The sequence below is a fragment of the Zonotrichia leucophrys genome, chromosome 13 (assembly GCF_028769735.1).
Source record: "Zonotrichia leucophrys gambelii isolate GWCS_2022_RI chromosome 13, RI_Zleu_2.0, whole genome shotgun sequence".
Lineage (NCBI taxonomy): Eukaryota > Metazoa > Chordata > Aves > Passeriformes > Passerellidae > Zonotrichia > Zonotrichia leucophrys.
Genome location: NC_088183.1, coordinates 9,065,672 through 9,089,745, shown reverse-complemented (window position 1 = coordinate 9,089,745; position 24,074 = coordinate 9,065,672).

Genomic DNA, 24,074 nt, shown 5'->3' with positions numbered 1-24,074 from the left:
GTGAAATCTCCTGATAAGGGGGACAATTCTGCTATTTACAACAGCATAAACCCCCAGTTACTTCAGTAGTGTGTTGGCCATGCAGGACTAGCCCTCCTGGAAACCAATTTATTTCCATTCTGCTGGGTTTATTCTGTATTTGCCACTCAAAGTGAGATTCAGGTTTAAAATGTTAATTTTTAATAAAGCAGCAGTTTTATTTTAGAAGCTTCCAGGAACTGGTTCTGGTTTGTGTTCATTGCAGAGCTTTATAGCTTTCTCAGGATCTCTAGACCTTCCATATGCATTTTCTAAGTACCTTCCTTCCCAATCTGTGCTGTATTATGTGTGATCCCTGAAGAGTGAAGTTAGGAACTCCTTCTGATACACAAGAAAGCACTGGGTTAAAAAAAGGAGTGGAAGGACCCTTAAATTGAAAGAAATATCCATAAGTAGAAATTAAATTCTGGGTTACTCTACCAATCCTTAAATATCACAAAAGTCTCTTTAGGGTTGGCAGACAAAGTCCTCTGGCCTCATGTCAAAGAAGGAAAAATCAAACCTGGAAACAAGAGGTGAACTTTTACACACAGTGTAAGTTATTAATAAAACAGTTTCCCATGGGACATGGTAGAGTCTCCATCACTTGATCTCTGTGTTATTGTCCATTAGGATTTTCGTCACAAGACCCTTTTCTCCAGCCAACCCTCCAGAACTCCAGTTCTCTGTCCCACAGGGTTAAACCTGACCACCTTCCTCATCTCCAGGCACCCTTTCTGCCCAGCCTAACAGCATGACTAACATAATTACACACCACAGAGATGGTTTTCTGAGCCCGTGTTGGTTTTGACATTGGCTGCTTCTACAAGGGCTTTTGTGCCCTGAAGCTTCTCCTCTGTTTCCCAAGAGTATTCGGATGAATGAATAAGCAATTCTTCTCACAGATTCTGCCTCTCCATATTTTTTTATTTGGAAAAATCCATGAAGGAGCTTGGTGATGTGCTGCAGACCCTGGTGCAGGAGCAATTGATTTGAGTGAGGGAAGGGAAGCCCCTGTTATTTGTGTGATCTGCAGGACCTTCCAAACAGCAACTCCTCCCCTGTGCCAGTGCTCATCTTCAGACTGAGCTGGGAAAGGCTTTGTGTCAGGGTTTGCCCCAGCCACTCCCAAGCACTGAATTGTGTTCCTGCTTCTTTGTCATCAGAAAAACTCCTGGGCAAAAGCAGTGCATAGTCTGGGCTGGTTTGGGTTTGCTTGTTGGCCTTTCTGTAGGGATATGTGACACTCCTGAGCAGCTTTTCTGAGCCACAACTGCTTTCCAGGACTTTCATTACGGGGCACAGGTGTTCTGCATTATAACTCATTTTTCACTCCTAGGGCTGTAAGGGGATAGGGCAGTCCTACTTATTATTGTCTTTTTTTTAACTTTTTTTAATGATCTGCATTGGTGTTTGCAGCTTGCTGATGGCTCATTTGTACCGTGAATGGTATTGATATGTCTGGTAATGTGACCCAGCAGATTTACTGCACAATTGGCAACACCAGAGAACCCTGAGACACCAGCCAAAACTCAGAATAGATTAGGTAGATTGCTATTGCAGATAAAATATACATCTACAGTGTCCTTCTCAGGGTTCTTTTGGATGCTGCTAAATGTATTTGGCTATGGAACATAAATCTGCTGCCATCTGCATTTATTTACCTTGCAGAGTGTACATGATGTTGGTGTGTCATCTGTGCATGCACATGTGCCCGTGTGCTCCTCTATATGAGTTTAAAGACATGTATATTATGTATCTACTACATATTTTTCAGTTCAAGAGCCTCTCACATGTCATTCCATCTGTTCTCTTTTACTGATGGAAAAGACATGTTTAGTGCTAAGTTATTTTTCCCTTATTCTCTTTCCTGAAGATGTGCTGTTGGTCTGAAAATGAAAACATAATATAAATGTTTACACAACAAGGCACGAAGGTAGCACAGACTTTGCAAATAGAAAACAGTGATGTGCGGAGCTGATAGAGGCTTAGGAGAGATTTTTGTGAAAAAAAAATGTGATGGAAACAGAATTTTCATTAGTAGCAATTTGTTGGCAGGAACTAATACATAAAATTTGCACTTTTCAGGAGATTTATTTTGGTGCCCAGGTTTTCCCTTTTCCAGAGAAAATGTGATGTTTTTAGCAGAAGAAAAGCACTGTCCATGTATTTCTTTTAGTTGGAATAACAATTTTCCACAGAAACGCACCCCCCCATCCCCAGTTTTTATTTTGTTTTTAATGAGGTCTAGCTGTGTGGTTTCCTGGCTTCAGTCAGAAACTTCAGAACTGGCTTAAATTAATATCTGTCTAGATGAACAAATCTGAGTTAGATTTAGGTCATATGTTAAACACTCATACCCCAAATCTTTGCCTTGTGGCCTGTATGACTTCATAATGTTTCACCAGCATTATCTGACCCCTTTTTCAGACTGATAAGCAGCTCATTAGATCATGTTGCCATCTTCAGAGTGGGCTGACCCTTTTCTGGTAAAAAACTGCTCACCACATTTGGGATAAGAGGACAACTTAATAACTGGTGATGGAAGCACTAAAGTTGTGGGGAAGGACACAGTCCCACCCCGGAGGCTGCACCATAACAGGGGACAGCTATTCTCTGATTTTAGCTGAGAAGAGATTTGTCCAAGAAGAGATTTAGCTGGAAGAGATTTGTCCAAGTCCATACCTCAGGGTAACTCGTGCAAACCCAGCAATTTTGGGTTTTTTGGACAGCCAGGGGCTGTTACAGATCTGAAGAGACTCAATTCATATAAGTTGGACCAACTGAAGTTCAAAAAAAGGATTAAAATGTCCACATCACCTGTAGTAAATATCTGTGCATTGTCACTCTCTCCTCTAAACTTTACCTCCCATGGAAGTTTTCCCAAAATCAAAACATCTTTGGTTATGGGTTCCTTTTTCCTGGCTGCAGAAGACCTGGCCTTGAGCAAAAAGCAGCGGAAGAATTTTGGCAAAAATAATTCCTCTGTCTTTACCAGACTTATTTCCAAGAATTTTGGCAAAAATTATTCCTCTGTCTTTACCAGACTTATATTTCCAAGAATACAGCCCCTGAATAAAAGGGAGAGCCACTTATTCTTTTAATTTTAAACTGAAAACTGAGATTCTGCTTCACAGTTCTACGTCTCCTCTGCCTACAAAAAAGATAGAAAGTCCAGTTGTTTTGCAGACCTACAAAATTCACCCCGAGCTGTTCTGAAAATAAACAGCATCAAAACTAGATGGTTTTGCTGAAATACAACCCTGCAGTAATAAAACAAATGACTAACACTTTCTATTGGTCTACATGGCATAGAACACGAAACATACATGTAAGCAAGTCAAGATGGATGAGTCATCTTGACTTAATAAAATGTACAAATACTTGCTAAATATTTGAGAAGTCACATGCCAGGAGCCTTCATCACTTGTTTTGTTAGACTCCTGCTTTGCCAAGTCAAAACAGTCAAAAATCATAAAAAATAATCCACACAATCTGTCTGAAAACACAGTTTTCTCGCATTACTTTTCTTGCTTTACAGCAACGAGTCCCTCATTCTGCCATCAAAATTTTGCAACAGAGAGCATGACTTCCTCTTCATAAGGTAAGCAAATGTTTTGCATTTATCAAGTTCCCAGAGTCTAAATGGAGAGAGAGTCAGCAGACCTCACATGTTTATGTTTCTTTACTGGAAATGAGCCACGGGAAGTTGCAGTTAAAAGGCTGCTGTGTCTTGGGGTTCAAGGGACACAATGGGCTTCAATGACTTAAACATTGCTGAACATCTGAGGTCCTTTTTGCCTTAAATATGAATTATAAGTGCTCAGAACCTCTGCAAACAGGGCTGGAAACCAGAAAACTACATTTATTAATGAAGCCCACCGCTGGTTCTGATTGATTCACAATCTTGTTTTCCTATTAATAAATTAATAATTGTCCTCACCTCTGCACCACCAATCTAAACCACATCCAACTTCTGTCTTCAACATCTGGGTTTCTCTGGACACAATTTCCCTCTTCTCTTGGAAATTTTGCTCGAGTTCAACTTGGTGATTTTTATTTTTATATTTAGGAGGGGATATCCAGATGTTTAGTAATCCATCTGGTTTATTGTGCCCCTTAGGCTGCTGACCACCCTGAAACTTCAGCTCTGTCCATTGTCTGTGAGCAGATCAAAGCAAACCCAAATGTGATTTGGGGATGGTCAGACCTTTGGCTCAGGAGCTGCACCAGTGATAAACATGATGTGTTCAAGACATGGTGGGCTTGCTGTGCCAGTGCATGTACACCAGGACTGAGGCTTCTCAGAAATGTCAGGCTCATTAAACATGCCAAAAAAGTGAAAACCTCAATTGGTTTCTGGAAAGAAATATTGCCAGGTGACCCAGCAGTGCATAGAAAGTCCACACAGGTGACAAGAAAAGCTTGTCACCTCAAACAAAAGCAGGGGATACAGCTGGACAGGTGGAAGAACAGAAGGTTCAGTGCTAATTTCCCTCCAAGTTACCTGTGCAGGTTGAACCTCTGACTCACTGAGCAGAAATGTAATAATCAGCAGTGAAACTGGCTGCTCTTCCCTTGCAACTCTGCTCCATAAATCAGAGCTCAGGTGTGGCCCTGTAGCAACAGAGATAAATAAGTGATTGAATGTCAGTGGAACAAAACAAGCAATGGAAAGGGCTAAAAGTTATACACTGAGTTGCTGGGGTATTAAATTAGCTTAATTGACCATAGATGGCTAAAATTTCTCTCATTACCTTCCCATTGTATTTCATTTGCCATCGAAGGGCTTAGTGCAGCTTTAGGTCTCTGCTGTGCACATGTTCAGTGGCTGGGAGGAGCTGGTGCTCTGCTGAGCCAGAGTTCTGCAGTTATAAACAGGAAGAAATATAATTTGGCTTTTAATGTAAAATTTGTGTCTCACAGCCTTCCTCCCATCAGAATTCATCATTTGTCTCTGACACGGAGGAGGAACCGCAGCATTTCTGGGAAAAGGAGAGAAATTTCTCCTTTTTGGAGATGGCCTCTCTCCAGCTTTGCTCCAGCTCAGCCTTTGTGCCCTGAGACAGCAGGAGACTGAACTCCAGTTGGAACTACAGAAGTCAAATTTCCAGCTGACTGATCAGCTTTCCCACAAATGTACCCAGCAGTAACCTGTGAAGCACCTTTGATCCCACACACTGTCATTTGTCACACATGGCACTCCCTTCTTCACTGCTGCCTGCAGGCAAAGGTGGCACATGCTCCATAGACAACCTTGTGCTAAACAAAAATTTATGGACCTAAATGACTTTGGAGAAGTTTGTCTGAGCAGTGTACAGGGCAGTTCTGGGGCCCTGGTGAGAAATAATACCAAACATTCACAGAGGTCAAAGAAATAATTTTTCTCATTCTATCTACTTTTTTCTGGAGCCTTTCTGTGCTCAACACCTTTTGTTCCTTTGCTTTGCGTCCTAAAAGGGGCCACTAATTGTGAATTCAAATGGATTCCCCATATTCTGTTCTTGATGGTGCACATGAAAGGAAAATGATCAAAGTCAAGCAACCTGTAACTATAAGAAGATGCATTGACCAAGTGACAGTTTTTCAACATAGGACACCAAAATAACATTTTCCTGTGGGGCCATAGGGTCACCATGACTGTTCTGATCTGCTCTGTCTCTTTGAAGGTTTTAAAAAAAACACATTTTTTTTTAAGCAGTCAATGACTGTGATAAACAGAGTCCTTCATTATTTACATTTTGGTGTGTATTAGGCTCTGGAAGAAGAACTATACATTTGTGGGGTTTTAAAATTTTTCCACTCAAATTAAGATTAGTAGGGATTCAAAGAGGACAGCCCTTTCCAGACAGACTTTGTCCATTGCATACCCCTAGTCCCTGGGCCCTGAACCTTTCAGCACATGTGGAGTCTTCAGTGCACAAAACATTACTGACATTTAATTTTAATTAACACAGATCTTGTGAAGGATGAGAAAGGAGCATCATTAAAACACTGCTGTACTGGTAATATCTGTGGTGGCAACACTGGTTAATTTCTTCTTCTTCTTCTTCTTCTTCTTCTTCTTTCTTCTTTCTTCTTCTTCTTCTTCTTCTTCTTCTTCTTCTTTTTTCTTCTCCTCCTTCTGCTCCTTCTCCTTCTTCTTTCCTCTTCTTCTTCTAAGTGTATATTCCTAAAGTATCTACAAGATGAATAGATTTAATGAATTGTACAAAAACCTCATCTAAGAATGAACAGGGATTTTAGCAATAAGCATGGAACAAAAGGACAAATTTTGTAGAAGATCTAGCAGCCACCTGGGATCAGCTGGAACATTCACAGGGCACTTTTGGACCAGAAGGACATGCTGCTGCATTGCCTCTGCCTTAAGGAAAATGTGTATCTCCCAAGAATATGGTACTACTTGTGTGAAGAAGTGAAAAAAACTGCAATGTTTTGGCCTCTTGGAGAAAAAAGAAAATATGCTCTTACTTCAGTCCCTGTTTTTCAGCAGTTAGGGACACCAATTCTACAAACCCTTCAGTTATGTTTAAAAAGCCTGTGTGGAGAATATGCAGACAGTTATTAGGTCATTTGTCTGTTGCAACAGAAGATTAGGAACGGTTTGATCTTCTCCCGGGGATGGACATTGTCTCTACTCATAAAACCTTTCCTTTGAACACGCAGGGGTTCCTCACGTGGGCCGGGGCTGCTCCCCCACTCCTGCCCTGCCAAACCCTTTTCCATGGGGATTTTCCTATACAGCATGCAGGGACCCTGTCCCTGTGCATCCCCTGGAGGCTGAGCTGAGGGTCACAAGCCCCAGGGATCCCCTGGGACCCCGGAGCTCTGGAGGAAACCTGGACAGACCCTTTTCCTCAAGAATCTCCCCAGCTCCGGGGCTGCTGCTGCTCCCTGGGGCACCTGGGGCTCTCCCTTCCCACTCCAGGATGGAGGGACAGCACAGCCCCACATGTGGCATGGTGTAAAAACAGACACATCTCCTGGGAATCCCTTCTGGGAAGCTTTCAGGAATATGGAAAAGCTAAAGGATATAACCCCGCAGCAAAACAAACTCAACACAGGGGTTTATAAACTGATGTTGGAATTCTTCCCTGTTTGTTGGCTGTTTTCAAGGAAATCACTCAACAATATATATTAATAACTTCACTCTATTATGTTTTTAACTACTGATATGCAGCGGCCCAAACATGGAGGGTAAGATTGATACAATTAGTTATTTATTAGTGCTGAAATTTTAATGAATAAAAATTCCATTCTCCCTTTCCATTACTGGAATACTTAAATGGAATGGCATTTTTCCTTTTTGGTAGTATCTGCCTTGGTGTCTCCTTCACTTCATAAACAGGAACACATCAAAGATTTTACACTACTGTAAAAAAACTGTGAAATATAATTCAGTGCTCCTATATGGCTGTTTTCCTAGGATTTTCAGAATATGGAACTTATTTTCATTTCTGAGTATCTTAAAGGTCTTAGCACCCCTTCCTTTTTAGTAATCTTCTTTGTGTTTGCTATGCACTATGGTCCTCCTAATAAAACAAAATATTCAGGCTCCCATTTTACAAGCTTTTAAAAGAACACCAGACTCCAGTGACTTGGTAAACCTCCTTTTTTTACCCAAAGCTTGAAAAAAAAGGAGTAGATAACTTGGGAATGTGTGGCATTCTTATTTGCCTTGAAAGCCTTTGATTTGACAGTATTTGCAACCCATTTTGTATGCAGTGCTTCAAGACGAGCAGTAACTGGGTCTGCTTATCTGGGGCTCTGCAGCTCCTTGGTGGGAATGGCTCTCCTTAAATAAAATCCAAGCAAAATGTACCTTTGCTCATATTCTTTAATTGCACACAGAAAGCTAAGGAATTCTGGCTTTATGTAAATGGAGTGGGGGGAATGGTATGTTTTAAACTCATTTTTAATATCTTTATTTGGTGTCTTTGTGAGTGAGATCTTTCATTGGACCTGAAGGGAGAATGTTTTGTCGCAATAACAATATTACCCATAATATCAGAGTTTCAGGATTTTTCTTCGAATTCATTTAAGTCTATTCTACTTACAGTCTTTAAAATGACCCCAGAGAATTCTGAATCTGGTCCTAAAATGCTTCAAATTAACTGCATATTCAATATGAAGAAAAGAGAGACACCATAGGCTAACCAAAAATTCTGGAAAATCTAGTGACTACGTGACACTGAAAGCACATTTTCCATTTTCAAAAATCTGTTTAAGTAATTTGTAAAACCTCTCCATTATTTTGTCCCTTGAGTGTTTGATTTGTACAAATGAAAACAAGTGATTTCTAAACATGGGAGTTGCTGATTATTTTCACAGAGTGATTTCCTCCAGCCCTACATTTCTTAAGTCAGTAAAAATGAAAAAACTGCCATTAGCTGATTATATTTACCTTATTTATTCTGCATGTAGAAACCAAATAAGATTAATTTTAATAGCAAAAATTATAAGAGGTTTTGAGCTAAGAAAATGTGTTTTCTCATTTGTGTATTTCTGCATCAGCAGAAATAACAGACAGAGAAACAGCTGAAATATCAGTGGTGGATCATAAACCTCTTCTCATGTTAGTCTGTGCAGCTGAAGTGTATGATAGCAGCTTGTTAGGCTGTAGGTTTTTATTGAAATCCTATTGAGTAAAACATAATTCATGCTGCTGCTCGCCCTTAAAACAGGAAATAATATACCCATTTAACTTAATCACAATTTATATTACATGTGCATATTTCTAAACAAGTGCTGTAGATGGAGAGTTTGGTAGCAATAATATTTATGAATTACACTTTTAGTTAGCAAAGGAAAATGTGTGACCTCTTACATTTTGTTTGACATTTGAATTTGGTATCCCGTATATGTGACATGGGTGATGGATGCTTATTAACACAGTGTATAAACAGGAAATGCTTCTAAGCTGACCATTTATTAGTGCAGAACAGTGCAGTGTTCAATCTGAAATTTCAATTTTAGCTGCAGTGTTCTTCCCTGATGACTGCAGAGCTGAAATAAAGGTGGGTTTCTTTTTTGTTTTGTTTTGGTTTTTTTTTCCTCTACAGAATGGACAGATTTAACATTGTAAATTTTCCCTACGCAACTTGAATGAGTTTATGAACACAAAGACTTTTCTTTGAAGTGTAAAAAACAGAGACATAGGAAACCTACCAAGTGAAAGGATTTTGTAGAATTCAAAGTGAATTTTCCTGATTAAATAAATAAATAGATGCACCCCCATTCCTCTCTGTGTCCTGATGGATGCTCTGAGCCATTTCCCCTTTACCTCATTTCTGCAGAAAGGCAGGGGAGCACCATTCCCTCCCAGGAGTCTGACAGCTGATCCACTTTGGATCTGTCCTCCAGGACTGGAGACATCACGATTTTTCACTCACACTTAATTGCTCTTTCTAAAGAACCCACCCTTAAATTGCTGACAAATATCTGAAAAGCTTTGTCAGTGAAAGTTTCAGCACTTCATCTTATCAAAGCAGAAGGGAAAAACTCCACGTATTTAGAAGGTTTCTCCCAGCAGAGAACAAGGATAAAGTTTTTTTCTAAAACAAAGCCAATCCTCTCCACTTTTCCTGGTGATTTACTGGAGGAAATATATAGAAAAATACAGAGACTGTTTCCCTTTCTGTATCCCATTTAAAACAAGCCCTCAGGAGAGGGAACGTGTATCCAGTTTTCCTAAGCACAGCCTTAATATTCCAAAGCATTTGGATAAAATTTATTTGTTTAACAAAAGAACTATGATGACATGGTGAAGTGACTCAAAGGGAAGATTTTATTTTAAATATCTCTGTCCAAAGAATTCTCCTGTATTGTACAGTGTAGGTCAGGGAAATTCTTGTCCATGAAAAAAATCAGTAGAGAACTTCCAGCTAGCCATTAAAAGTAGCAGTTCTGAGACCATCCCAACCATTACAGCTGATGTTAAATACCTTCACTGAATACACAGCTTTCCACAGTGCAGGACCCAATCACAGGAAGGTTAGCAACCTGGAAATTGAAACTGGCAGATCTTTAATCTAACATTCTGCTTTTCAGTGGAAAAAAGTAACGTCTTTATAGATGAGAGTCAAAGGTTAAATTTAGTTTGTATCAAATTACAAAAATATGCTTTTGGTGAGGTTAGATTCTCATGCTCAGAGCAATTCAAACTGTAATGAAAGCAAACATTGAAAGAGATAATCCCATTAAAGATGAACTATTCACTTTAACCTCAAATATTTGGTAACTAAAATAAAACCATCCTAGTAGGAGGATGAAGTTCAGCTCTTAAGGGAAACTGGAACTCAATATTATACCTCAGACTGCACAAGGAAAAAAAGAAAAAAAAACAACAACCAGCTCTCCTGTTTCTAAAATAAAATATTATTTGAGGGGAACAAATTAATTCATGTTCTTCTCTTGAGGTCTACACAAAACAGTGGTGACCTTTCTGGCAGTGTGTGCTTGTACAGCGCAGGGTAAACTCTGCTTTTCTGCAGGCAGCAGCTGGTGCAGGCACAGGAACAGCCCTGGGCTGGGGTGGGCAGGGAGAGCAGGGCTGGTGTCTGCACTGGGAAAGGGCTCAGAGCCTCAGGAGCATCCAGGGCACAGCTCTGTGCCTGCTCCTCCTGCAGGGCTGGTGTCTGCTCTGGGAAGGGGCTCAGAGGCATCCAGGGCACAGCTCTGTGCCTGCTCCTCCTCTTCCTCTGTGCCTGTTCCTCCTCCAGGCCTGGTGTCTGCTCGGGGAAGGGGCTCAGAGTCACAGGAGGCACCCAGGGCACAGCTCTGTGCCTGTTCCTCCTCCTCCTCTGTGCCTGCTCCTCCTGCAGGCCTGGTGTCTGCTCTGGGAAGGGGCTCAAGGCATCCAGGCACAGCTCTGTGCCTGCTCCTCCTCTTCCTCTGTGCCTGTTCCTTCTCCAGGCCTGGTGTCTGCTCTGGGAAGGGGCTCAGAGGCATCCAGGGCACAGCTCTGTGCCTGCTCCTTCTCCCATGGCATCCCCTCAGTGTGCAGCTGCTTTCTGAGAGGGAACTATGATAAAACCCTCCAGTTTCAGCTCAGAATAACGTCTGAACGAGCCTGATTTCAGCCCCCCCCCAGTCTGTCCCCTGAGCCACCCCAGCCTGGCACAAGGAGGGATCCCAGTGGGACCCCTAACCTGGGCTTGGCCTGGGTACTCAGTGTGCTTTGGAGGTCCTGGTGGTTTCAGATTTTCCACTTCTCTGAACAAAAAGGGGAGCAAGAAGTATTTGCAAAGCCCCATTGCTAAAGAATTGAGCTCTTTAATATAATGTGACAAAGCTTTTGACTTTCAAGAAATACCAAAAAACATCTTTAATCCCTGAACTTCTGATACCCCATTGAAAACTCACCCATGAAAGCAGCCACAGCCAGAGTCTTTCTTCATTCCCCAGAGGCCTGGATGATGATTTAAAGAATTTGGGAAGAGTCTCATATTCTTTCTTTTTTTACAACTTTAAATAGACTGGAAAGATTTTTTTTTAAAGGTTAAGAAAAAATATCATAGACTGATATTTCTTTTTTATGCCAAGTTTCAGCCTGGAGAAAATTTTATGGCTGAGTTCTAATCCAGTGCAACCCCTGGTTTATAACAGAAATGCTGACACAATGATAACTGCAGCGTTACAAATGCTGGTGCTATGATATTTATTGCTCCCCAGTGCCAGCTGGGGTTAATCCTTATTAAATGCATTCATTTTCTGGCCTGGTGGAGAGCAGATCACTCAGTGATCAGGCAGGGTTTGCGTCCCTGGTAGTGTTAATGGAAGATATCACAGAAGACACAGAAAGTGAGGAGTCTTTGAGGGGGCTACTGAAGGTGTTTTTGGGGATTAAGTGGCCTTCTCTGGGGGCTTGAGCTCAAATCCAGAGTGTCTGTGCTGAGCAGTGTCCTTGCACACCCTGAGAACTTTGTTCTTTTCAGCATCAAGGGAGGGGATGAAAGGAAATGTGATGCTGTCATGTGTCTGCACAGCCAGCAGTGGAACAGATCCCACTGATTAAAAATTATCAATCTCCCAGGTGGGATATTCAGGTGTGAACCCAAATATCCCAAATGTGTGAACCCAAATATCCCAAATTTGTGAATCCAAATATCCCAAATCCTTTGCCATTGAACTGTCCAGTTTAAGGATGTTGGCAGAGTGGAGCAGTGACAAGATCCCTGTTCAATACACACCAACGTATTCTTTCAATACTACCCAAGGAAGTGAAAAATACAGCTTAATTTTATTCACAAGTTTTTCACATCCCATCCTCACACACATTTATATTTTAGCAACAAAGGAACTGAAAATCTCACCATAAAGCTCTGTGGGACTGTGGGTAAATTTTTCCCAGAGATTTACACACCAGCATGGTGCTTGCTATATTTATATGGCAAACTGGACAAACATGAGGGAAAGTTGCAGGTTTATTTTAGAAAAGAGAAGGATACAGTGGGCATTTTTGCATTTTGCTCTAACTCTGGGTTCTGCAGAACGAGCTCAGCTCACCTGCCAAGCTCGCAGCCTGCAGACCTAAAGCAAAGGGAGCTGCTTGCTATGAAAAACAATCTCAGGACCAAAGGAGTGAGCATGTGTGCAAAGTTCACCATGAGTTCAGTGAATGATCATATTTTCCCCACAATAATAAATACTTCTATAATTTATAAATGCCTCGAAAGGCTGAGATATGTGGGGGATGCAGAATTAAAGTGGCTTGACAGGAGAGAGACAAAGGAATGAGCCAGAGAGTGAACTGACTACTAAAATTCCTCGTCTCTGATTTGTTTCTTTTAGAACTTGTCCCCAGAGAAAAGGCTGCACTTTCTAGAGAGGCTTAAAAAATCAAAAGAAATCCTTTGGGCTTGTGAACAGCCAAGAAGAATTTTAAAAACCTTCAATTTGAACGCAGAGCCAAAGAATAATGCTCAAGATTTTCTGCTCTCTATTTGATAATAATTTTTTAAAATATGAGCAATGAGATGGGGAGAAAAGTCAGGCTTTTAATAAAAAGATTAAAATAAGAGATATGTTTTCTTCATTTCAAGGCAACGTTCTGCCTTGTTTCATGCAAGCTTTCTAGTGAAAGAGAACCAAAGTAATTTTCGTCAGAACTACTTAAAAGAAAGACAAGGAATGTTCAAGGGAAGAGAAAGCCATGCTTTCAGTATTAGGAAAAACATGAATGTTTTTATTAAAAAGTCATTTTGAAAGAAATGGGGCTAATGCACTTTCCCTTGATATTCAGAGAAGCTGGAAATCCAAATAAAAATAGCTTTATTTTAGTTTAAAATTTCCACAGGGCAAAATGCAATGTCATGACCTTGTCTAGCAGATGAAAAGTAGAAAAATGTTCATGTGAAGAAAACAGCCAATGGAACATTCAGGAAGGAGCCTTTAGGAGGCAAAAATATACTAATTTTCATTTACCCTCTGTCAGGTACAAATGTTTTGTATACTCCAGAGAAGTCCAGGAAGCAGGACAGACCAAGCACAGGGCTGCAAGTTCTGCTGTCCCCAAAGCCATGGGATTTTCCATGGGACTGGGAGTGCCTGCCAGAGCCAGTTATGGGATCCATGCATGGGATGGAGCTGTGGAAGGGCAGGCAGGGCCAGCCAGACCTTGCTGCCTCACCCCAGAGCTGTCCACAGCCCCAGACAGAGGAAAAAAGGCTTTGGGAGAGATGGGCACTGTGCACTTGACAAAACTGCTGGCACAGAGAGATTATTCACAGGGGAAAAGCACAATAACTCAACCCTAACCATAACTCCTAACCCTGAGTTAGGCAGGAGAAATCAAGCAGGGGGACATAGCTCCAGAAATGGAACAGAACCAGAAATGGAACAGAACCAGAAATGGAACAGAACCTGGTTTTAGCGTGCCACATCCATCCCCTGCCCTGCAGCACCACAAGATCACATGCAGCAACAATTCATTAATGTGTTTAGCTTTATGAGTATTGCTGGGGTTGTGACTGGGTTCAGATCAGCCATGGCACCAGGAGCTTGTGAGGGGACAACTTCTCAAATGTAATTAATGCAGAGCATCTAGGATTGGGTGAATACAGAAAAGTTGGGGAATAATTTAACATGTAGTCAAAGAGTTGTGGACTACAAGGAAACTATTTGATTAAATTACTAACCTCCCTTGCCTCAAATACACAGGTTCTTGAAATTGCTCCAAGTCTCATCCAACCTGGCCTTGAACATTTGGGCATCCATAGCTTCTCTGGGCAACGTGTGCCACTGTCTCACCACCTCACAAAGAAGAATATCTTCCTAATATCCAATCTAATCTGCCCTCTGTCAGTTTAAAGCCATTCCCCACTGTCCCTTAAGGGAGATATCTGTTCTGATTCTCTTTCCATCAGGTGAAAATCAGAGATAGAATCCCAGTGCTCTGCAAACTAGAGCAAAGAACTGCTATTTTTAAACCTAAGGGCCAGTGAGGCAGCAAGATAACATAATCTTCCCTGGATGTCCCAGTACATTTTCTATGCTGTACAAACACATCTTTCTGCTTTGATTGCCCCTCAGTGTAATCATGCTTGCTTTCAGTGGAAATGTTGTGAGGCAAATAAAAGCTGTTTAAACATTTTGGTGCACAAAGGGAAAATAATTTCAGACCTCAAATTATGTATTTATGAAAATAAGATTTTGTTTAGACTTGCCTAAATATTGGTTGTACATTTGGAAGTGGGGTTCATCTAAGGCATAAATCTGTCTGAATAAAAATCAGACCTAAAGGCTTTATATTTACTTATATTGGAAGTGTAGAAGATTACCTTCCTGAATGATAAATACAACTCTTACTGGCATAGGGAAACACTGTCACAATCAGGCAATGCATCACTCTGGAATGTGCTGCAAGTTCTTTTGTCTTTTTTGCTACATAGAAAATGAAAAATAAGGAACTACTATTGAAACATCCATATGTGTGAGGCCATTAGTGGGAATTTATAATTCATACAATCTCCCAGAATGTGACAGGATTTCCAAGTACTGAGCTGGCAGACACTGAGAGATGCTGTAAATTAACCCACACGTGAACCTGCCGACTCTATCCTTTCTCTTCCTTGCCTCATTTCAGCTGAATTGTCAAGACAGGATTTCTCCCTGGATCCTGGTACATTACATACACCTGTCAAGCAGAAGCTTCAAGTCAGCCCTGGGGAGCATCTTTAAAAGACAGTCCTGCAATACCAATGAATTCTCCATCCACTGGCAGTCTGCTTTTTTAATAGGATCATTGATTTAAGAGCACACTGACCAAACCACTGCCATTCTCATGCACACACTCAGGGCAAGGAGTGATAACACCTGGGGCTGGACCTGCACCTCCTCTTGCACACCAGCAAATGAGGGCAGGTCTCAGCAGCAAAGGGAAGTGCCTGTGTCAGAGGAAGGGCAAGGAGAAGGTTTTCCAGAGAAGCTGTGGCTGCCTCGCCCCTGGAAGGGTTCAAGGCCGGGTTGGATGTGGCTTGGAGCAACCTGGGACAGTGGAAGTGCCCCTAGCCATGGCAGGGGTTGGGATGAGATGAGCATTGAGGTCTGTTCCTGCACAGACCATTCTGTGATTGCAGGATAAAGTGCCCTGGCCAGTCAGTGGCTGCTCTGTTTGCAGGATGCAGAGGGGGATGCTGTGCAGGAAATCTGCTTTCAGTGGAATACAGCTCCAACCAAGATCTGACAGTGACTCTCCTGGGTGTTGCTGATTTCTCCTGGCCAGCATTACAGCATCCTGGCCCCAGTGCTTGGCCAAGAGCTTGGCACGGAGAGCTGCTCCCTGCCATGAACTGCCTGCAGGTCATGCCAAGCAACTGCTCTTTATCCCTGACTTCTTTATCCCAAACACTCATGCCAGAAGCTTGAGTGCTCAGCTGGCTCCAGGGGACACCCTCTCCACTCCTGCAGGGCTGGGGAGCCACTGGTCTGCACATGCACCTCCCTAAATCCTGCTCAGGAATGCAGATACCAGCTCAGCCCTGGCTCATAAAGCAGATGTAGTGTTGCCTTGCATTTCAGAAAAAAATGCCTCAACACCAGCAGGACTTTGCTGGCTGCTTTTATGCAAAACCTCCTGTTTGTTTTGCAGAAGAGGGGAGGATTCAGCTGAGTTTAAACTGGGCTAAAGTATGTCACTGACTTTTTTCTTTTTTATTGTATTTTTTCAGTGTATGCTGGCTCCTAAATTTACGAACTATTTTTAAAGGACTCCTTACATAAGCATATTTAGATAGTTTAGATTTGCTCTTAATAAGTGGAAAGATTTAGTAAAACAGGCCTGATGTGATGACTTGGGAGGGATTATTCACCACTGATGCCAATATATTCCAGACAGCCTGAAGAATTAAGCACTCTGGGTGTCGAAAGCAATCTGAGCATCACCACAAAGTTGTGCTAATGGAGCTCTGGTCTGCAAGGGGCAGGAGTCTCAGGAATGCAGGGAAAACCAAGGGACTGCATGGAGGGCAGAGGCAGGTAAGAACAAACTTTGCATTTTTATGGGAGTTTTTCAAATGATGATGCAGCCAAGATCTGCAAAGAAATCTGTCTGATAAAGATGTGAGGCTCTGATAAATGATGGGCTACATCTGCATTCCTACCAGGTGCTGCTGTCACTCACTGAGCAAATTTATCGTATTTTATTCTAAAGTGCATTGGATTCCAGGGTTAGGAGTTTTCCTCTGACCCTCTTATCCTGCTTGTGGTTTCACTTTTCTTTAAGGAAACAGATTTAACCACTTATAAACAGAATTTACTAACAGTTTTTCATGACAGTCTCTCAAATGGGAAAGGATTCCCAAGGAACTGCAGACACTTCCATAGGATCAGTCCATGCAGGTAGCACTGGCATAGCTCAAAACAGGGTCCTGCAGGATGGCACTCCCTGTGAGGAATGCTTTCCAGGGAGATCATTTGGGCATTGGTGTGTGGAGAAATAACCAATAAATTATAATAAATTATTATAGAAATTATTAACAATAAATTATCAACAATAAATTATCATTCCTTCTTTGGAATTCCAAAAGAAAGAATGATAGGAATTATTCCCCAGGATGAAGTATGGCCAAATATGAATAGGATGACTTTTTTTGTAAAACAGGCAGGCTCAGCTCCATCTGATGTACCTGCTTGGGTGAGTCTGAGTGCCCTGCAGAAGGCAGAGGTGTTGACTCATATCAGCCCTTTTCTCTGATCAATTTTCCTAAGTGAGTATTTTCCCAGCTCATGTTCCCCTGACAGCTGTGGAGCACCATGAAGGTTACAGTTCAGTAATCACAGCTTTCCTCCTCATGGCCACCTGTTATAATGGAATATAGATTGTTAAATACCTATTTAAAGGTGAGCTTGATATATGGGGTTTTTTCTGTAACAGCTACAAGGATGTTATATTTTTGTTAATGCAGAGAGAAAAGGCTCATTTAATTGAAAATTAATAAACTCATCCAAGGCCAGAACCTTGAAATCCTTTTTAAACCCAGTGTGGATACTAATTTATTTCATTTATTTTATTTCCTGTTACCCTCTTTGGTCAACTGCTATTTCCATTCTAGATCATGCATGACCCTCCCTGTCACACCGACCCAAATCACACTAAACATTCAGTTCATCTGTTTTGTGCTAAAGTCATTACCAAAAATAGCTGACATTTCACTGGCAGGGAAAAGGTGTGTGGGTTCACTTCCTTTGCCACGGTCACCTGCATGTTTTATTAACAGGCAGGTGAAAGCCAACATTTCAGGAAGATACTGCAACTGCAGACACCAGACTTGGGGGATGACTGAAATATCTGTCTCCTGTTAAATGAGTGGGTCATAATGAGGGGGCAGACATGTGAGGAGGAGCCTCCCTGGGAGTCCTGAGCAAGCCCATCCAGCTGACTGTGCATGAACAGGGCTGGGGATCAAAAAACATCCAGAAGTGCTGCTAGCAGCATTGCTTCTTTTTGTTTTTTAACTTCAGAAATCAGCAGGTCTGAGATGTGCCAGGCTGAGGTCCAGCTCTTTCTGGGATCTGTGCTAGGGTGTTTCTAAGAACACTGTAGAAAGTTCCACTTGGCACGTCCTGCTGTATGACATAACTTGTGATCAAAGCACAAATTCCAAACCTTAAGCTTAACATCTTTCCTTCCAAAGCTATAAAAATCAAGAACAGCATGAGGTGCTAGAGGCCTTACCCCAGGAAAGAAGTTCTGTACACCAGAAACACGGATCTAATTTTTTTTGGCAGTTTTTGTTATTGTTTTTGTTGCTAGTGTGTTTGTGAGAAATGATTCAAAGATGTCTTGACCGCTCTGAGTAAGAGGTAACTGCAAGATAAACACTGACATAATTTTATTTCTATTTTTATCTATCAAATAGTCACCTTTGAAACCAAGGCATGGAAAGTTTTGGCTAGGGAAATGGCACCAACCTCAAGGCTGGAATCTCACTTTTGCTACACAAACAGTTCCCCCTATTCAAAATTAGCAGCTTGCTTGGGCTTCCCTACAGCTAAACACTGGCCAGGAAAGTTGGGATACAGATGTCCATTGGAGTACAATCATTTTTACCACCATACAGCACGCAAGAATGTCAAGCTCCTGGTTTCAGTCTGGAGGACAGGTACAGCTGAGGTAATTTTGTGCTGAGCTCCCATTCCCTGTGTTCCCATTGGCAAAGCAGCCTCATGGTGCATGGTGGCAGACAGGCTGCCAGGGTTGGGATCTTTGTGTTTCAGTGTCTCCCTCTTTGGGAGCTCAAGGCTCCAGTGGTACCTGGGACTGTCATAATTCTGGGATCTTCCTCTCTCCTTCTCTTGTGAGCATTAAAAACATTTATTACCATAACCTACCAGCTAAATTACTTTATTTTTTTCATCATACAAAATTATTAAGTCAGAAGATCTGATTCACGTTTGTCTGCTATGTAAATCATCTCAGAAGGGAAGTAAATTGCACTGCTATTGCCAAGTCCCTGGTGGTAAGAGACATTCAGCCCAATCTTCCCTCAGGTATTCCTACAACCCCTACATTGCAGGGAAATGAATTGGCCTGATCCATGTGAAGCAATTCTGGCAGGGAAAACCACACTCAGCTGAAAGATATGTTTTAGTCTTTTGGATATGATTTCAGCTTTCAAGATAACTGTTCCTTTGAGGAGCTCTAACTATAAATCCCAAAGTGCCTGCAAGGAGTTGGGTAGGAGCCAAAAATGCCAAGTCAGGGGAAAATAATTGTTTTCAAATGGTGCCAAACCTGCAAGGTCGGCAGGGAGCAGAGGGGCTGTGCTGCTGGATGGAGATAGCCCTGAAACTCAGGGCTGTGAGCTCTGTACACTAAACAGAGCCTAACATCTCAACAGGCTGTTTGACTGCTGCAAATGCAGAAGGGAACTGGTCTGCACTGGTCTAACTCACATGGCAGAAATGATATTGAAAGAGAATCTAAAGACGTAGGGTACAGACACAGTGTGCAGTGCTAAAGCTTTGGCTCGTTCTCGTTTCATTTCCCTGAGGTGAAGAAATGACAGAATTTGTATTTTTTTAATTATTGCAATGCAAATAATTTGACAGCTTGGTCTGGAGGTTTTTGTGTCGTGAAACGTTGTTTGAAATTGTGCAAGGCAATACAATAATTATACAGTCAAGCATGTCTAAGGATGAAGGACACTTTGTGTAGAGGCTGTGAATTTGCCACTGCTGTGGCTCCAGATTCCCTCCTGCCTTGGACAGATTCCTACCCAGGCTTCAGGAACAGCACTGCTTTGAAAATGCAGTTGCAAGTCATGAGGAATCAGCTTGAGGGAGCCTGGTGATTACTTTCTAAGGATATCTACACATTAAAAAGTATGCCTGGGGGTATAAATCAGCACAGCTCTGCTGGCTGCAGCAGAGCTGCATCCATCTCCTCCAGCTGAGGATCTGGACAAAAGTACTCCAGCAGCACAGAGGACTGAAAACTACCAGAACACCTTTAAAGCTCATGTGCCAGCACACAAGAGAGGCATTCAGCTGTGTGGAGTGGACTTCTTTCATCTGGGGCAGTTAAAGAAGAAAAGTGAACTTTAGATTCTCACAATTTTACTGCATCTGTTAAAGCAGTATTGGCTTTCAGCAATGAAATGAGTATTCAGGCCAAGTGTCTCTGCAGAATTTTGGGCACTCCATGAACGGATAAAATTTCAATTGCAGAAACAAGAGAAAGTACCAGACACAAATGTACCACGTATTACATTTAAGGGAAGACAGTGGAGGGGCAGGTTACACCGTGGGAATAGGCAGCAGCTGTGGCTGACTCTGCTGTTATGACTAAGTCATCGATGAGGCCACAAAAAATTAGGAAAATTAGTAAGTGAGGGCAGGCTGCCCTTAGGGAAAGCAGGAGGGCTGGTGTGCAGGCAGAGAGCAGCCCTGGCTCCCCTGCTCCCCAGCAGACGGAGCTGGCAGCAGCCTGCATCACTCTCTGGAGGCCCCTTGGGCCAGAAGGAGGAGGTCCATTGGCAGCCCAGCCAGGGGACAGAGCCAGCTCCCCGTGCCAGAACTCAGGCTGCTCCATCAGTGCTGGGAAGGCTGGAGCAGGGCCCCTGGAGCAGCACAGGGGGCTGGCAGGAGCCCCCAGCCAGAGCCACTCACCTGTCTGAGCATCCCTGGCTCCCAGGGCTGGGCACTGGCGTGGCTGTGTCACTGTCCCAGCTGGCCAGAGCTCCTTCAGGCTCAGTGTGGAGAGTTCCTGGGCTCACCTGTGCTCCAGCAGCTCCTGGCTCTGCAGCAGCTCTGCCTCCCCCATGCTCAGGGCTTGCTGCATGGTTCTTTTCTCTTCCCACTGCTGGTCTGGACAGGCTCCTGCTCATCCTTTCAGTTCATTAAAAGGGCCTCAGCCCCTCCTCTAGCATCTCAGAACACTAGAGGAAGGTCAGCAGTGGCAGGCAGAACTGGAGTAGCCACTGCACCCTTGTGCTGACAATTACCTTCTGTCCAGGTGAGAATCTCTCAGTGATCATGGGCTCTTCTCATTTTCATCAGCTGGAGAGCTGCATCTTTGGGATTATCCTCTCAGCATCTTTGCCTACCCCTTAATGTCACAGGCTTTGGCCTGTTAGCTCACTTATAGCTTGTCTCAATTCCAGCCTCATCTTCCTGCAAGGGTAACTCACAAATAAAGCAAAGTGGGAGTTGCCATGTTAATGTGCTTTCCTTGAGCCCTTGGGGAAAGGTCCTGAACATGATTTCTTCCGCTTGGATGGAAAGAGGAATTTCTGTTAGAGCCTCCATGAAATTACAGTCTTCTCTTTTTATGAAATGTAAACCAAAGTAAATATTACCTTAGAGTCTCCTATTCGTGTTGCAATAAAATGAGACACTTCCTTGGAAATAAGTTTTAAGACACGAGTCTTGTAATGTTGGGGTTTATTGGAGTGGAGTTCACAGCTGACCTGAGGTCTGGAGGGTTTGGAAGCAATAGTCTGTGTGAACTTCCCCTTCTCCAGCACATGAGGTGCAAAACTGGCCAGTTATTCAGAGACTTCCCCACCCTTCGTAAGCTTGTGTGCTCATATATCTCTCATGGTACATAAAGAATGACATATTGCAGTGAATCTGCTAAGAATAGCTTGTAAAATACATCATTATATGAATCAGCCTCATTAGAAGTCTCCTTCTCTCATGATTTAAACCAGACACAGGAATGGAAACCAGTTTTGGGTTTTTTTTTTTCTCTCCTGCTGGCATGTTGTACTCAACCAAATGTTGAAACAGAAGAAAACAATTCTCTGAACTCAAGGCCAGAAGTAGAAAGTAAGTACTGCATTACCCTGATGCCTTTCTGGCATAATTAAGGTCTGGGTGTTTCCCTGGATGTATGACTTTCCAGCTTCATTAATAAAATATTATGTTGCTCTTCTGAGCTGCATTCCTCACATACTCCCAATCCCCCTGACTCAGGACCCTGTAACACCTCACTCTCAGCATCCTCAGCCATTCCAGGCCTTTCTCCCACAGCTGCTGCTGTTTATGGAGGGGATTATACAACATGGTGCCTGTGATAGCAGCAGACAAGGCCGGGCGGCCCAGGAGGCCTCTCCCAGCCCTTTTTTCTGCAAGGACTTGTGCACCAGATGCCACGGCTGTGTGACTCAGACCTCGCTCAGGTTGCTGTCTGCTGTGCAAGCACTTGCTAGTGAAGGCAGTGGAGGCAGTGTTTGGCTCTGACAGGGCAGATGCAGCCCCAGCAATGCCCCAGGGCTGGCTGCAGCTCTGGGCTGGTGGCCACATCCTGCAGGACTCATGGAAACAAAGGGATGGCTCTGGGCTCCAAGGCACTGAAACAAAGCCTTTGTAGAGCTCGCTGACAAACTGCAGGTACAGCAACTTTTTATTGTTTCTCTCTTGTCACTTCAGGGTTGGAGAATGTTGTACTTGCTGTTTTTTCTTTTAAACCATGCCAACACACACCCTCCACAGCACACTGCCTTATAAACCTCTGGCTGCACTCTTCTGAATCACACTGATCTTTAAATTAACTGTTGTAAGATCAATTACTCAGCTGCCCTTGGTTGCTCTGGCCTCCTATTGCTTCCACCCATGTAACCCTGGTTCTCTCTCCCTGGTTAGCTCTGCACTGTGGTCTTGTCACCATGGAGCCTTGTTGGCCGAGCACCACCATGTGTTTGTCTCCCACCCAAGATTTTGGGCCAAGGACAGCCCCAGGAGGCTTGTCACAATCAAGACATCATGACTTTGCAGGCAAGCTGTATTTATCTTGAGCTTACTTGTTTGTTAGACTCTGTTTTGACTTTTGCAGAAGAAGGACATAAACACAATCTGGATGAAACTTGCAGAGGTGATGAGCAGCTTCTGCTCAAGCCATGGAGGCTCCACAGAAAGCACCACTGCCTGTGACAAGAGGCTTCAAACACTGCCCTTCTATTCTATTTGCTGGGAAATGCCCCAGTGAAGGCAGGAATCAATCTGGCTCCATGTTCTCAGAAGGTTAATTTATTATTTTAAGATAATATATTATATTAAAGAATACTATACTAAAGAATACAAAAAGGATACTTAGAGAATGCTAAAAAGATAATAATGAAAACTCGTGACTCGCTCCAATCCTGACACAGCTCGGCCCTGATTGGCCAAAGAGTGAAAACAACTCACACCAGAATCATTATCTGTGGGTAAACAATCTCCAAACACTTTCCATGTGTGAGCACAGCACAAGAGAAGCAAATTAGATAAGAATTGTTTTCCTTTTCTCTGAGGCTTCTCAGCTTCCCAGGAGGAAAATCCTGGGTGAAGGGATTTTTTCAGAGGATGTGAATGTGACATCCTTCTATCCTGCAGTGTCCTCAGGCTGCTCTGGAACCTGCAGTGCCTTTGGTTGCTGCCATTGCAGTCACTTCAGTGCCCCTGGGAGCATCCTCAGGCTGGATTTCAGCACCACCTTTGCTTGGGGGTGATGGCCACCACCTGCACTAAATAACCCACAGAGAGACACAGGCTGGGAGTTCTGCCCTAGGGAAGGAAGGTTTTTTGGCTGTCCTGTGCTCTGGACATCTGTTATTTTTTGTCAATAGGAAATACAAATCCCTGAATTTCCTTCTGCCAGGGTTTGGATGCTCTAGCAGGTAGATAGTGCTGAGGGTTCAGCCTGGCCCCAAGATGAAGCAGTGTTTGGAAATATTTGGCTACTTTGTGCAATTGCACCTCACCCAGTGGCATTTTAAGGCATAGAACAAGCACATTTTCTCTTTCTTTCTAGTCTTGGTCATCCTTATCCTCACATTTGCCTATGTGTCATGATTTGAAGAAATTATTTTTGATAGCATTTATTTTACATAACCTTCATGTCACTGCTGCTTTTGCTATGACAGAAATGGGTTTACTTTTGTCTCTCTCTCACTTTGCTCGTCAATAACCATTTTACAAGGCCTGCTGTGATTTTTACCTTAGAATCGTGCATCCTTTGCAATACAAGCCTTGTCTGCTGCCCCTCGGATTTGAAGTGAGGATCTGGTTCCCAAAGCCTGGATTTCACAGCTGTGCTCTGACTGGTTTCCTATCAGCACATACAAAAGCAGTGA